The sequence below is a fragment of the Melanotaenia boesemani genome, chromosome 21 (genome assembly GCF_017639745.1).
Source record: "Melanotaenia boesemani isolate fMelBoe1 chromosome 21, fMelBoe1.pri, whole genome shotgun sequence".
Classification (NCBI taxonomy): domain Eukaryota; kingdom Metazoa; phylum Chordata; class Actinopteri; order Atheriniformes; family Melanotaeniidae; genus Melanotaenia; species Melanotaenia boesemani.
Genome location: NC_055702.1, coordinates 3,974,688 through 3,985,017, shown reverse-complemented (window position 1 = coordinate 3,985,017; position 10,330 = coordinate 3,974,688).

Sequence of the window (10,330 nt, the reverse complement as noted above, 5' to 3'; positions counted from 1 at the left end):
GCTGTGGGGCCACAAATCACACGCCATCCACAGGAATGTAGATAGCCAATTACCTTGCTGCTAGCTGGACATTACTGTCAATTTGTTAATCTTGCAGCTCCTAAGAAACTTTGATGCACAGTTTTAGTGAATTGCCAAAAGTAGACCCACACTGTACAAAATTTGTATTATCACCATCAGTTTTTGAGTAAGTAATAATAACTTGGGCCATCCTGGTTCCCGGGGCGCTTGGCTGGGGTGGGTGAGGGGGCTGTCCGGGATGGCCTGGTCCTCCTCGGTGTCGAGTGGGGCCTCCGTTGCCATTCGCGGCCGTTTTAGCCTTTTTTATTTTAAAAATTTTAAATAAACTATAATGTTATTTCCATTTTCCAATTTTACAAACTAAAACGTATCAGAGTTTCTCGTTTCTCACTGTTAGGACAAATAACAATACACGTGTTCAGGGTTTAGCCTTCAGTAAAATTGCCAGAAATTCTCACAAAGTTTTTTTTCTTATTGTTACTAAGTACATCTTGGACAGAACATTATGGCTTCTTTAATCAGTACACAGTACTGATTATCATTAATATTAATATCCATTTTTTTTCCATTAAAAAAAGGTAAAATTCTACTTAATGTTATTTCTCTGTTTCCAAAGAGCTCTACATTGTTTCTATTTTGCAACCACTTCACATTCACACTAGTACTTTGTGGTTATTGTCATGACAAAACCCTTCCCGTGGGTGTGGGATCAGGTTTGAGGAAGTTCAGTGCAGCTACACAGAGGACAGCTGGAGTTGAAGAGGCAGGAGCAGATTTTCTTGGAGGGGATTTCGTGTGGACTCTGCATCGTCCCCTTCAAGCACAGAAACCACAGGACCTGCAGAGAAGCAGCTCTGTTCGCTCTTGACGTCAGAGCAGCTTTGATTGAACCTCATATCACCGAGGTGGATCGATCAGTCTCCTCATCTCATTATTACTGTCTCATGTCCGCGGGTTTATTATGCACTTAAGCCCGATGATGTGCTATCAAGTGTTTGCTTGTATGCATTTATTATTGTGTCCATATGGCTCCAGATTGAGGGAAAAGACTGACCTGAGTCAAACATTTCAGATCCTTGGACCACAAAATACTTGTAGCCTGTGAATGCCTTAAAACAAAATGTTTTAACAGATTTCACACACACTGAAGTGATTTGGACTTCTTCCCTTTAAGTATCTCTAATTTTATGATTTTATACAAATAAAAGAACACAATGATGAAAAAATCTTTTTATTATTTACATGATAAATGATCCTCTTTATTCTCTGAGTGTTTCTAGATATGTACTATAAATGTGTTTGCATTCACTAGCACATGATGCATCATTACTTCCTGTTACTGGGAGAGATGCACCAGCTTGGCTTTTTCTCCGTGTGAACACAAGTCTATTTACTCAACCTCTACGGGCAAACTTGTTGATTATTTTTGCCTCTGATCAACCTATCAAGCTGGATTCCTACCATTCCTGTAACCACATGTAATCTAAATACAACCCAAATGAACTTTGAACTTTTAAGGAAAATAAAAGGAAAAAGTTTAACATCTCAAAGTATTTGCTCTTTGCAATAAGGTCTATAATAGTTGCAAAAGCTGGCTGACAAATTAAAGTAAAGTCTTAACAGGAATTACAGTAAATTATGTGCATTATGTGCAACAATGAGCCATCAATAAGGTTTTAAATCTCCTTGATATTAACTTTAAAAGTGTTTCTAACTACTTCATACATGCCTTTTTTCAGGCTTGTACCATGACTTCACAAGTCACGTGCATGCGCTTTTTTTTTTTTATTAGTGCAGTTAAAATATGGTTACAGCCAAAACTACGCTGCTACTACAGTATGCAGCTCATACAGTCAGAAACATCTCACACAGGGATGGAAAGTTCTGTCAACAAGCACAGAAAGCATCAAATGAAGTGTGTATGTTTGGACGGGTCACGGTACAAAGCTGAAATGAGTCACAGCCAACACTGAACAATGAACATCTAAAACCAGTGCCAGTGCTTTAGGTTCAGGCATCACGACTACTGGATGGAGAACTGGAACAACACAGGTTTATGTTTCCACCTGACACAGATAGCAGATGTCAGTGGTTCTGATTAAAGGCAGAATAATGACGTGAAAATGGGTGATAACATGGCCATATTCAGGTTTCCATTCACTAGACGTTTTTTAACCTTTGTAAGTCATTTTATGTAATGTAAGTTTTAGCCACCATTTTGGATGTGTTACCTCATATGAGATGATTTTTTTTAAAGAAAGTGTTTCTCTTGAAGAACTTTTACATGGCTATTTCATTTTTCTTGAAGAACACAAGGACAGATTTACTGCCATTTCACATCTTTAGAGACAAAAATGTCCTCCCCCAGAGCTGCTATAAAAACATTACAGATTATTCTTTTTTTTTTTTTTGCTTTTATTTTTAACCCCTTAAAGTTCTGTATCCCCCCCCCGGTTTTTGTTGCAACTTCATCTGCTACTGGAGTACAGTACGGCTCCAAATATAAGTTGCATTTGTGACTGATCTGAAATAAGTGTTTACAGAATCTACAGTTATGTGTGTAGCCTGGATGGTATACATCATCCCAACAATCTTAGCTTTCTTATAGTGTAGGGAGACTGAGTAAAATACATATTTATATGTCCCTATAAAAAAAAACAATGACAATTTGCAATTAAATGGACATTTAAAGGGTAAAATAATTTGAATAATTACATATCTGTTAGCTTTGATCAGAACTAAAGTTTTTATGTTGCTGTATAAACTACATTATTAATGGTTTTTATTTGGGATAAGAAGATGTGATAACCATATGTTGTTTTTTTTTCTAATTTTCTCTTCATTCTTCCTTATTTACATCTTCTAAGTGCAAATCTAAATTAGCAATAGAAAACCAGCCACTGGTATAGTAAACAAGGCCTGAGGTACCACTGATGTAAAATTAAAAATCCATTCAAACTGTTCAGCAGTAAAAAGCACAATGAAGTTTCTTCTCAAGGGCAGATTTTTCCATTCAACTTTTTCTTCTCATTTTCTGAATGAAAATAAAAAAAAAAAGAATTCAGTGGAAACCTGGCTCACGCCTTGTTTTTGTTCATTTGCTTTTGACGACTGAATGTTTTTCCTCTTGGACTATTATTGATCTGCCAGATGCTTTGATGCACAGATACATGTGGGTTGGTGAGTGACTGGATGAACCATCTGGCTGTTTCACAGAGAAAAACCACCCAGTGTAGTTCAGTGATTTTCTCCCAGCAAGTAAATACTCCTGTTCTAATCAATAAACTGTATCATTGTTCCTGGAGTACATAAGAAAACAACTGGCAAAGAAGTGTCACTGTTTGATCAGAGGAAGTTTGCTCACCCTGCAGGCAGCAGGTATTTTCTTTTTTTTTTTTAATTTTTAGACCTTTAATGTTGCCTACAAGGGCTCAATTATCCTCCCCACATGGCTGCCTGCCCCATCAACACTGCCACCCAGTATGTCCCCTTTCAGAGGCCATGAGAAAAAAACAGGGGCCCTCTGTACCATGCGAACCAGGCAGATTTTCCACTGTTTTAACGAGAATCACAGAGAGGAAATGTGGAGGGTATTTATAGAAAAACGAGAGGAATGCAAGACCCCTAATTGTGCTTAGTCTATCTCTCTGCTGCAGTGCCGGCCCCCTCCCTAGAATTTCTACATGGCCTCAAAACATATGGAGGGAAAAAGACGGAAACATGGGACATTAGGGGTAAGAGAAAGCAACCACTTTGCTCATTTTCAGTTTTCTATCTTCTTTAAGTCATAAAGACTTTGTGGGAATTGGTTCAGGTGCCACATGAGTGTTGTAGCTTTTCCTTTTTTATTTTTAAGCTTCCTTGTAACTTGTTCAATTGTTTCATATTTGCAGTCTTGCAGTGGAGTGACTCTGGGGATGATAATACATCACTGCAACATGTATGTTTTCTCTGCTGCCATCTCAACCTGCACCACTCTGCAACTTCAAACCCATGGCATGTTTTATGTTTTAGTGTCATCTAAAGGCTTTAAGGCCTCCAGATACACACAAAGTAAACATACAAGCACACAAATGATGACGCTGACATCAACAGTGTTGTCCCAGAAAGTTGTAAAAAAGTCAACTGGCAGGTTTGCACTGAAACAAGACGTAACATGAAAACTAATGCAAGCAAATTCACGTCTGGTTTCACATGGTAGAATACTTATTTATACAGTGTGAGTAGAAACAACCCTGAGGTCTGCTGTTAGCATAAATGAATGGCTTTCTGTTTCCTTTTTCACCAAATGATTCATAATAGTAGAAGAAGACAAGATGATGAAGACTTTCCTGGCCTGCTCCAGTATGCTGGAACTCCATGTAGCTCCTTTGCACTGGTGAAAACAACTACAATCAAAAAGACACATGAATTTATAAATAGCTTCAAGTTTTTTTGTTTCCTAGTCACTCTTTCAATGGCCTTTACCACATTACAACTGCTCGGGTTTAAAGGGTGATACTGTATCTCTTCCACGTTTAGAAGACTATTGAACTTGATTAACTCATAATCACCACTGTGATCAACTCTATAATAGACAAAGTTTTGTAAGTTCAGATTCAGGTGTGTGTTAACACAATGCCAAGGAGGAAAAACATCAGAAATTATCTTAGAGAGAAGCAACTGCTAATGGCCATCAATCTGGGAAGAGCTATAAGGTCATTTATTTCTGCAGTGGAAAACAATCAAAGCAGTCAGCGATCTTCCCAAAAGAAAACCAAGCGCAGAATATCAGCACTAACACCTCACACCAGGTGTCAAGCACGGTGGTGGAAGGCTGATGATTTTGACACCTTGTTGTCGGATGACCACATCACCCCTATCCTCATCCAACTTCACTGACTAGCGGTTCAAGACCACATCTACTGCAGAAACCTCCTCACATACATGGCTCTCCACCATCTAGCTCCAACTTTCCTCTGCAACTTCCTCCAAGAATACAGCCCCTCCTGTACCCTCTGCTCAACCTCTGCTGGATGACTAAGCATCATGGGAGCTCGAGCCTTCAGCTGCTTGGCCCCCAGACTATGGAACCCCACCCCATATAAGACAGTCAAGCTCCTCCATCACAATATTCAATCCAAACTCAAAACCCACCTGTTCAAACTGGCACACTCACTCTGACTGCACACATGCTTTTAGGTTGATGCTTTATTTTGATATTATGTGATGTTATTTTTATGCTTTTATTATTTGAAGGTTGTGTGATATGACTGGCACCAGCAAATAAAATGTATTATTCTTCTTATTATTATCTTTGAGTGGACCATGAACTTCTCTTTATACTAAAGTATTCTAGAGTCAAATCTGAAGCCTGTCTGTCAGCTAAAGCTTGGCTGAATTTGGCTCGTGCAACAGGACAATGATCCCAAACACAGCTGCAGTTGCAATGATCCAGTCCAGGGGTAGGCAAGTTCAGACCTTGAGAGCCGCAATCCTGCAAGTTTTGCATGTTTCAACACATCTGATTCAAATAAATGAGCCCCTGAGCAGAACTTAATAAGCTGTTAGATCCATTTAATTTGAATGGTGTGCCAAAGCAGGGAAGCATTGAAAACCTGCAGGACTACGACTCTCTGGGACCGAACTTGCCACAGTCCAGACCACAACCTGATGAAACGAAGAAAAATGTCCAAAAAGAGCTGAAAAACAGGACAGATATCTCCAACTAATAATACTACTGACAAGAAGCACAAATGCAATGAAAGAAAAGTGGTTCAGTCAAAACACGTCTTCAAGAAATTGAAGTAATGATTAAATTATTATTAAGAAAAATACTGAAAAATCTTATTTGAATCTCTGAACTTTGTGTAGTCGATCTTCTCTAAAAGCACTTACATCCATGTTCTCACGAATGTAAGTTAATCTCACTTTTTCAGGGCGATTTCTTTAGCTGAACTCAGACTAAACGTCAGCTCATGAAGCTTAGCTGCGGCAGCTAAATTAAATTAGAAACCAGTATTTGACTGAATGTTCCAGTCGCATCTGCACAGAAAGCAGCTCAATCAAAAATCCCTTTTAAGTTAAATCCAAACATGTTATTTCAGATAATGACTTCAGCGAGAACATATTTTTCTATTTACATTGCAAGACTTTTCCATGTTTCTCCCTTTTCTTCTCCAGAGGTAAATGCAAGGACATCGAGGTCAGCGGAGAGGGGATCAGTCCTCCTTTTCCAACCCAAACCGCTTCTCTGGTTGAGAAAAACTTTGGACCTGTGGTTTCTTTAAAGGGATTATGCTCATCCTCATCCTGCAGTGGGCTTGAGGGTCACTCTACAAGCCAACTTGTTTTCACATGTGACCCCTTTCTTCATGATAAAAAGAAAATCTCATATCATGAAGTCACATCCTTTCCTAATCGCTTGCAGTGACTTTGTGTCATTGTCACTAAAAGGCCATTGTTGTTCTGCAAGGTGCACTCAGGAAAAAAGCTTTCCCCTTCCACCTGGCATGTTCTCCAGTAAAAAGCTACTCAACAAGAGATGCTAAGTGGAATCAGACTAGTCTTAAGCCCCTGATTAAATGCATTAAACAAGCTTTCAAAATGAGCTGAATTAGGCAGATAATACATCACAGAGATGAGCAGCATGGAAAATAAATGTAATGTACTTCAGCGAAAAACACTCCTAAACACTGGAGTGTGGTGCAAGAGCGTGTGCTGTCAACGTTATGTCATTTTGCATGCAACCAGGCGCTCAAGGCACAGACATCTGCGAGTAAAGGACCAGTGGTGTAAAAACACCCAAACATCGAGTACTTGACTGTTTGGATTTCTCCACAATGAGCCATGATGACTGATGGAGCTAGTAAAGACTATCGACCAATGTGAGCTCTAATTTTGGATTGTTATTACAGTAGTCCTGCTCCAGTCTTTTCTTTATTTATGCTGCAGGGCCACATGGTGGTATTTACCCTCAAACAGACAGTGGAACGGGAAGGCAGGGAGATTGGATCTTACTATTTACTAAACAGCTCAGTGATACACCTGTTTTTGCCCTTAATCACAGTCTGACCCCATATTGTCCTTTCTGTCTTCCTGTTGTGTTGAATGCCATTCCTGAAGCAAGGTGGGCAGTTTCCCTTCTTAAAGATGTAATCATTATGGTGGAGTGGGGAGGGATATGAAAGCAGAGCGGAACTTATCTGCAACTGTAAACATGCAGACGGCTGCTTTCTCTAACAGAACGCTGTCTTTCTGCTGCCTGAAACAGGGTCTGAGTCTGTTCCTGATGGTCGGTCTCAGAGCACAAAGCAGAACCCCAACAACAGCAGCACAGTTTCAGTTTCATCACAGATACACTTTAAAGGTTTCTGCAGTTAAAACCAGAGCTGTAATGTGTGACTGCAGAGTGAGTTTCCATCCTCCTTTCATTTTTGTCTCTTCGCGCCACACAGAGGATTCACTCTGCAAATACAGGAAGTCAGAAAGTCTTACAGTAACACAGGTTAAAAAAACAGCCACCGTATTTATAATTACCTCAACCTGTGTGGACACAATGCAGTGTGTGAAGAAAGGAGTTTTTGTCACTAAAACAGCAAAGAAGTGAAAATTCAAAGTGAAAGAAAGTAACAAAGAAAGAATGAAACCAACCAACAAACCGTATGATAGCATTTAACTGTGTCATAATTTATTAAACAAAACTGAGCCAAGATGTAGAAACAATGTGTGAAAAACCAAGTTCATCCTCACTGTTTCCAGAAGAATTAAGAGGCCAGTCGCAGCCAGGTGCTGCTCATCAAATCCACCTGACAAACTCATCGTCATCAGTTTATTCAACTAAAAACACAAGTGTTTACATTTTGCTGCTTTGCAGCGTCCAGGTGTGTGTTAACATGAAACTGAAGAGAAAAATAAATGAGAAGACATCTCAGAGAAGCAACTGTCCCTCAATCTGGGAAAAGTTATAAGATAATTTCCAAACAATGTGGAGTCCATCATTCTGCTGTCACAATGATTTTTCACAAGTGGAAGAAGTCAAGACAGCTGCCAAACTTCCTGGGAGTGGACGCCCTACAAAATTCAGCCCAAGTCATATCATGCAATGATCAGAGAAATTTAAAAAAAAGAACAAAACAAAACAAAAAACAAAAAACAAAAAACGAGAGCTACATCTCCGACTCTACAGGCCTGGTTAACATGTTAAATGTTTAAAGTATGGCTTGTTTGGGATGGTTGCAGGAGAAAGGCTCTTCTCTACAGATGAATACATACACAGCATATCAGCACAAACACCTTCCAAGCAGGGTGGTGGAGGGATGATGATTTGGGCTGGATTTGGAGCGACAGGACCTGGACACCTTGCAGTCATTGAGTGGACCATGAGCTCCTCTGGATACCAAAGTATTCAGATGTCAGAGTCAGACGTGAGTCCATCTGTCTGACAGCTGAAGCTTGGCTGAAACTGGTTCATACAACAGGAAAATAATCACAACTATTTTTAGCTTATTTAGGTAAAAGGTCTAAGAATTCTGTTTTGTATGTTATGTGTACTGTACTGTGTACTGACCTAGTAAAACCTGTGATTCCATGATGAGGCAACCACAAAGTGTCGATGTTATTACTGTGCTGCTACAGTGGCATTTGAGTGAATCAGTTCAGGTCAAACATAATAAACTCAAAACAATATTCATGAACACGGTTGTGATCTGATCATTGATCCACTGCGGACTGATAGTACAGTGAGTACAGTGAATGTTCAAATAATATTTGATCAAAGCTGTTTTTGTGGGTTACTTATGCAACCAGCGTGGCCTCCGCACTTAGCTAAAATGTTCCAGCATTAACCCCAACCCCTCCATTTTTCTGTTACTGCTACTGTGGTATACATGTGTGTCTATTTTTGCACAAAGCTGAGGTTTGACCTGTAACTGGAGAGTACTGTAGTCTCACAGCAGTTTTGACAGGTTGGTTTCCTGTCTTCAAACCGCTCCTAACCTGCGCCATGATGCAAAAAATCCACCAAAGCTGCCTAATGTACAGCAGATGCAAAAAAGAGCTGTCTGATGAGTGAAAGCAGGTAAAAGGAAAGAAATATTTATCTAATGTTGCTGCAAAACTCAACCAAAAAGCATCTGAACTTACAAATCTATCAACAGGTGATTTGCTGTATGTAACCAAGAGCAATATTAAAAACTTAAATGACTGCTATTATTTTATTCACCCTTCACTAATGTGAAAGTTGATCTACTCCACATCTTAATGTGGTTACAACCTTTGTCAGGTCAGGATAATCAGAAAATGGTGTTTGCATGAGTTCCTTATTCAGGGTGTTGTCTTAATCATGTTAATGCTGGAAAATTTACAGTCCATGTAAATGTTATGTCTGTGAACAGCTGCCAAACAACGTGCAGATCTTTGGCCAGATTTCTGTCATAGCCAAGACAGGCGATGGGAAGTTATAAAATAAGCACAGAATATGATCTATTACATGTAGAAAAGCTTTGAAAGAGCAAAACGAGTCCCTGACAATGAGATCATAAGAAATAAAATACTTAGAAGAGAAAATGTTTGGGGTCTTTTGGCTTGTCATGTTGTGTTATTCAACATCTTTCCGCCTGATCTCACAGCTGTGCAGGTCATTAGCAAACAGTTGCACGGGAACCTCAAAACCTGCCAAAACCTTCACTGCAAGTCCTGCTGTACAGCTGGAGGTCACGGCAGGCCTCTGAGCCTCAGATGAGACTCTTGAATGTAAGTTCTTCTGCTGATGACAAGACCTCCTGATAACAGCATAGACTGTGTAAAGCAGATGGACGCAGTCACTATAATGTCCTTCATTGCTTTGTAAGTGTCAAGTTGAGCAATTGTACTGTCCTCAGACACCAGAAGTTACAAATAAGAAGTGCATCTGATTGAAAACACCCAAAGAAATGTACTGTAGCTTGTCAGTTGCAACATAAAAGAAGCCTAAAGTTTATCCAGCATCACCATCGATTTGACTGTAATGCCCAATTTATGCTCAACGTTGCCGCCTGTCCTTCTTCTGCATCCTTTTTGTGTGGATTTTAGTTTGTTTTCAAAGAGCTTGCAGATGCATCCCTGTGATGACCGGCCACACATGGTAATATATACATCTCACCACTAATGTGTTTCCTCTTTATTTTCTTTGCAGTCACAACAACACTTATATGCACCATTTAACACAGTCATTTTTTAACAAATTAGTTTAATTTCCCACCCCTTGCAGTGTTGATGTAGCATGCAAACATCAACACTGGAAGATCAAATCACTTTTATATTGTATTAATTGATCCTTTTCTTTAGGTTA